Consider the following 7,129-nt stretch of genomic DNA (forward strand, 5'->3'; position numbering starts at 1 on the left):
CGATCGATCGGTTCGGTCGAAATCGATGAAGGAGTGGCAGTGGGTGGAGGGTGGTAGATCTTCGATGGATCTAAGTGAAGGAGAGACAGATTCAGTTGGATTTGAGCCAAACCTTGTTGGATCCATGCCAAATGTGGCCGGATCTAAGACCAACATTGTCAAATTTAAGCAGATCTACGCCAAACATCACCGGATCTTAGCAAATTTGAGTCAAACATTGCTGAATTTAAGTTGATTTAAGTAGAGAAAGGCCAAATGTGGCCTGATCTGAGCGGTGAAGGCTTAATAGTTGCTAGATCAAGATAAAGTCTGGTAGATTTGAGGGTTTCTTGAAGTGGTTCTCTGATCGGGTCAGGTGGCTCGGGTTTTGGTGGAGGACACCTGCTACTCGACCCGCCGGAGTCGGTTTCTAAGAGAAGGAACCTGTGGCCGACCAATGAAGGGATCGGTTCAAGCTGACAGTGGTCGGTTTTGATCGGTTCTATCGGGTAGCCGGGACCCATGAACAGCCCTATCATATACTTCAAATTAAAGTTAAATGAGAAAAGAATCAAAAGATTAGAAAAAGAGCGCTACTACCTTGACTCATATTCAAAGTCATTATTTTCTTTTTTCATTGTTTTTTCAAAATAGTAGGAAGAAATTAGCTGCCATTATCTTTGACGGTAGCAGAAGGAATCTATTTGCCCGTCGTTAGCTCTATGCACAGAGATTGCCAATTTGCAAGTACGTCTGTGCGAATTCTTCACTGGTTAATGGTTATTGACTTTTTGACACACAAGAATTTTTGGTACCGTTATCTTTAACAGCTTTCAAAGCCCATCCGGCATCCACCCATGTAGCTCATCATAAAAAAGTTGTACCTTCGCAGCCTTTCAGGAACATCATTATTTTAAGCTCACTATTCATTACCATTATATCAAAAGAAAATATTATTGGTATTAAAAGTTCACTTTCTTTTTCTCCAATATTTGGATCACATTACTTTACACTCCTTTTTTTATTTATTTGTTATTATTTGCTTAAAAAAGCAATCCCCTATTGTTTATCTAGCTAATATTGTGAAATTAAAATCTTCGATAAAAAACAATTGGGAAATATTTGATATAAATTTTGTCAAGTGCTCTTTATTAGTATTTTGAAGGTTTGTTTTACTTCCTCTAACTTTGGTGCTATTATTGGTGGCTCAAGTCTCAAAACTTGTATATAAACTTTAAAACTCTCATGTCATTTGGGTACTCAAGTTTTAAGATTTATAATCAACAATTTAAACTTTCATAGTGCTGTAATTTTTTTTGACCTCTCGACATTAAATTTTTTTAAAAATATATATTTAATCTAAAGGTCAATAATTCTAGATAAGTCATATTTGTTAGAATTAGTGCCCTAAAATCCTATTGTGTGCAATGTATGACATTATGTTATATGTAGTAAAGTTTTTTTTTTATTATCTAAAATAATGGTAACATGAATATTTGGACATTATCATATAGTCCTCGAGATGCATAATATGTGATTTAAGTGATCTGATCATAGAAGATATAAATCACAAGTTCTTTGTAAACTCAAAATCTTAGTTCGTAGTCGGTGATGAAATTTGGCATTTCATCTACGAAGACTATAATATATCAATTAAATTTCGCCTAAAAGGCTAACCCAATTAGATAATCAGTTATTTATTTAATAAGAGTTATTAAATAAAGTAATTGCCAAGTGCAGAAAAATATACTTATGATTAAAAGAGAAAAATTTAGAGTTTTTTCTTTCTTTCTCAAGACACTTGGTTATTCTCTTGGATAAGTACATATAGAACTGATTGAGAGGCTATACATCTTGGGCACATTGTGGAATTGGAGTGAAGATTGAAAGTCTCCCCAAGTTCAATCTTCATTTGTTTTGAATTTCGCTGCATCAAGGTATGCCTTCTTGTTCTTTGTTTCTAAAATTTAGATGTTGCATGTTATCTTACATGAATGAAGTAGATCCATTTATATTCCACTGTGTGTTTTTGTCTGAGATACAAAACTTTTTTTTCCATGTGTTTTCCCAACAAATGGTATCGAAGCAGTCTTCAATCTCACATTTGTATAACATGTTGAGTGAGTTTTAGAATCAAAGAAAACTGTTTTCATGGTTTTTGAAAATTCTGCAGTAATTTTTCTGCATAGTTTAGTTTTAGAACTATTGCTTGATAAAACTGATATTGATGTTATGATGTTTGATTTTAACCATGTCGTATTGAACGTTAAGACTATAGCATTAATGAAATTCAGTTTTGATCTCAATCTCATTCTGATATGATCAAGAGACTATGTGTTTGTTCAAGTGAAACATCAAAACAGTTACAAGAAAAATCTAAAAAAATTCGGTTTCACTGTCTTAGTCAATTGAGAATTCCTTTCGATCGATCGATCGAATAGGAATCGAGAATCGATCAAGTCATCCAGAGACTGCATGATGAATTTCTTCAATTTTTAGATCAGTCGATAATTTCTTTCGATCGATCGAATGTTCTTTTTGATGATCGAACAAGAATCGAGAATCGATTGAGTAATCTAGAGACTTCGAAATGGATTTATTAAATATTTCGATCAATCGAGAAATACCTTCGACCGATTGAACGTACTATTTTTGAAATTTCACTAAGTGTTAAAACTTTGATGAAGTGCAAAGCTATGTGTGATGAGATTGCACATTTTTTCCAAATAAAAACCTTTCTTTTAAAATTTCTATTGGGAAAGAGATTCAAGGGTTGACTCTCACGGCCTCTATTACCAATTCATAGTAGTGTGAAGTAGGCACATTGTCTTGGCCTCAAGCCTTGCATTCCATGCAAAGGGTGTTTATTTCATAGTACTACAAGATTGAACTTCCAGATTTATAGTGGTGTGAGCAAACACCTCGTCTTAGCCTCAAGCCTTGCATTCCATGCAGAGGGTGTTTTGTATCATGGTACTACTAGATTAAAGTTTTGTTGGTAGATGAAATGTGGCCACACATGACTCTAGGTAATGGTGTACACTTGACTAAATAGTATACTTTATGCTGAGTTCTTACTATTATTATTTAGAGGCTAAATGAATAACGGCATATTATTAATGTTTGGTAAGAGTTATCAAAACAGCACTAGTAATGAAAGATATTTTCAATCAATCATAGTATTTAATGTTCACTCTATGCTGAGGGATATTGAATATGGGATTGGGTTGTCCTTGCATATTTTATATTATAGTTTTATTAAGGTTTCATACTATATGTTTATATGCTAAATTGATAATGTCTAGTTTACTTATTATATTCGTGTTTATTGTTTTTAGATTTAATCATGCATCTTTTAACCCACTTGTTACTATTCTTAATCAAAACAAACTGACTGCATCCAACTATGTTGACTGGAAAAGAAACTTAGACATTGTTCTTACTGTTCAAGAGCACAAATTTGTGCTTAATGAATCATGTCCAAACTGTCCTTCATTAGATGCTCCTTCTGAGGAAATACGGCAATATGATCATTGGCAGAAATCTAATAAGATGGCTAAGTGCTATATCTTAGCAGCATCTATTTCAAATATTGTACAGCATCAAATGTAGGATGTGGAACTAGCTTCAATCATAATGTTAAGTTTGAAGGAGATCTTTGGTGAGCAAGGCCATCTAGCTAGGCAAGACACTATAAGGCTTATCCTAAATACCAAAATGGCTCAAGGGACTCCAGTAAGAGAGCATTGTCTTAAGATGATCTCTTATCTAAATACACTAGAGGTTTTAGATGCCGACATTAATGGAGAATCCCAAGCGGATATGATACGCCAATCCTTGCCAGAATCATTCAAAGAATTCAGACTTGATTATAATATGAACAAAAAGATTTATACCTTGTCTGAATTAATGAATGAATTAGTGGCAGCAGAAGGCATCCTTGGGATAGCCATTGTTGATACTAATATGGTTAAAGCTTACTCTTCTAAGCCTAAGTCAAAAGTTAAGGGTGGTAAGAAGAAGAAGGACTTCACCAAGCAAGATGGTAAACAACTTGCCTTAGGAGTTGCCAATAAGGGAAAGAAAAAGGTAAACGACTACACCAAAGGATATGTTTCCATTGTGGTGAGAAAGGTTATTGGAAGAGGAACTGTCCAAAATTCATAGCTAGCAATAATAAAGGTGCGATGAGATCATTCCTTCTTGAAATTTGTTTAGTACATAATCCCATAGATTCCTGGTGTGTGGATTCAGGTTGTACTAATCATATCTGCAATACTTTGCAGGGGTTCTAGGAGACCAGAAGGTTGAATGAAGGGGAACTGTTTCTTACTTTGGTTGATGGGAGCATAATTCCAATTGTAGCTGTTGGAGTGTTTAATTTATGCTTTGGTTCTAGGGTTTTAACATTGGAAGACTGCTTATATGTACCTAATGTTTGTAGGAATTTCATTTCTGCAACTTATTTAGGTAGACAAGGATATTGTGTTATCTTGAGAGAGAATGTTGTAATAAGGAAGAATAAAGTGTTTATCTGTTCTAGCAATATTGTTGATGATCTTTATATTATAACTCCTAATAAGCATGAATTGTACAATTCTAGATTAGATAATAATTCACATGTATAATTATTACAGAGAAAGTTTCCTTATACTAGTGATGCATATCTTTGGCATTTGCATTTGGGTCATATTAATTCAAACACAATCCAAAGATTGGTGAAAGATGGGCTTTTAGAACCTTTAGATTTTAATGAATTCTCAGTCTGCGAATCCAGCTTGGAAGGTAAAATGACAAAAAGGTCTTTTAATGCAAAAGGATATAGAGCTAAATATTTGTTAGAACTAGTACATACAGATGTGTGTGGTCCAACGTCTATCCAAGCAAGAGGTGGCTGCGAGTATTTCATTACTTTCATTGATGATTACTCTAGATTTGGTTATGTGTACCTAATTAAATGGAAGTTCAAAGCTTTTGAAATGTTCAAAGAGTTTAGGATTGAAGTTGAGAATCGAATAGGTGAACACATAAAGGCCATTTGATCTGATCGTGGTGGCGAATACCTTCTTGGGGATTTCAAGGATTACTTAACTAAAAATGGGATTATATCCCAGTTGACTGCTGGAACACCACAACAAAATGGTGTAGTAGAAAAGAGGAATATGACTCTTTTAGATATGGTTAGATCCATGTTAAGTTATTCGACTCTACCAATTTATTTTTGTGGATATGCCATAAATGCTACAATGTATATTCTAAATTTAGTACCTTTGAAATCTATTCCTAAAACACCTATAGAATTGTGGATTGAGTGTAAGCCTATTATGAGACATCTCCATATTTAGGGTTGTCCAACATATGTGTTGAAAGGAAAGTCTAACAAGTTACAATCTAAAACAAGAGAGATTTTCTTTGTAGGGTATCCAAAATGAACTGTTGGTGGTTTATTCTATAGTCATAAAGATAATAAAGTGTTTGTTAGTACAAATGTGAAATTTTTGGAAAATGACTATACGAATAATTTTACTCTTAGAAGTAGAGTTGTCTTAGCTGAAATGAATGAACTTGTAATCGAACAATCAGTGGATGAAACTAGGTGATGTAGGACACAATTTACTATTTAATTATTGTAATTTATTATTTTTGGTATTTTTATGTAAAAACGTTATTTTAGGTTTAGGTGATTAATTCCTTGTTTTTAGGTGCATTTAATGCTTTTTAGGTCAAATTTGATTCTAGATATGGTAAGGTATCAATTAGGAGTTATTTTAGAATATATTTTCTTGTCTGTCAAGTTTTATGGAGCCCTTAAATAGGCTCTTAAGTCTGTAAACGTTTTTCATATAATATTATTGAATAAAAATCAGAAAAGGTGAGGCTTTGCTCTCTTTTGGTTCTCCAAGAACTGTGAACTTATCAAGGATTCTTCTGAAGGAAAAATTCTGGTTTTGCATCTCATGCAAAACACACAGCGGAAGCGACGAACAAGGATCTATTTCATTCATGATTGATAACGTGCACAATGTAAATTTCAGAATTTAAGAACAAGATAGCGTACCTTGGTGTGGAGAAATTCAAAACAAAGATTAGAAGCACTTGGGAACACTTTTAATCTTCACTCCAATTCCACTTTACGCCCAAGATGTGTGGTCTCTCAATCAGTTTTTCAAAAGGGAGAATGAAAGTGTGTCTCACACTCTCTCACACACAGTTTCTTTTTCTTTTCTAAACTCCTCTAATAAAAATTCTGTATGTTTCTCCCTTTATAACTAACTGATTATCTAATTGGGTTGGCCTATTGGGCCTTTCCAATTGGGCTTTAGTGTGTGGCTTGGAGTGGGACCAAAAGGGACCAATAAGACACTAGCTCCAATGGGCCTTGGGCTTTTCCGTCAACTCTTGACAAGTCCAAAGTTACCATTAATTATATTTAATACCACTATATAAATATAATTGCACTCTAGGCCTTATTAATAAATTATATCCCAAAACTTTATTATACACGTAACCCCTTCATAAAATATTCGTAGTAACACAAAGTCATAAATGTAGACTACCACTTTGTAAATTACTACATCTTATCCTTGAGTACCCGGTTTAATTCTTTAAAGTTATTCATTATATATTTATGAAATCCAATTTCATAAATATATACTTTAGTAATTTCTTACTAAAGTGGTTAGGCCTAACTCTCGAATAATCGAAACCATTAAACTTATCTCAAGGGAATATTTTATATCTCTATCAAGAGACTATGAATTCCATCTTGAGAATATATGTTCCATCAACACTAAATATGACTGCCCAACATACTGAGGTTTTGACCGTTATTTCAGATCTCACTCCTGATATATCAAAGCAACCTACATTTCATGATCAGGTCCATTATTCTCTCAGGATTAAGAGTTCATGCAAATAGAAGTCGTGAGATTTATTATTCATTTGACACGTTAGAAGAATAATAAATCTCACAATGTCCGTTCAATATGTTTTAACTCTTAAAACATATCAACATATCAACTAGAAGCTTCCACTTCCATGATCAAGACAAATCATCTTAGTTGACACGTTATAGTCTTCGCAGATGAAATGCCCAATTTCATCACCGACTACGAACTATTAATTCTGAGTTTACAAAGAACTTGTGATT

Source organism: Castanea sativa, chromosome 3 (genome assembly GCF_040712315.1).
Source record: "Castanea sativa cultivar Marrone di Chiusa Pesio chromosome 3, ASM4071231v1".
Classification (NCBI taxonomy): Eukaryota; Viridiplantae; Streptophyta; class Magnoliopsida; order Fagales; family Fagaceae; genus Castanea; species Castanea sativa.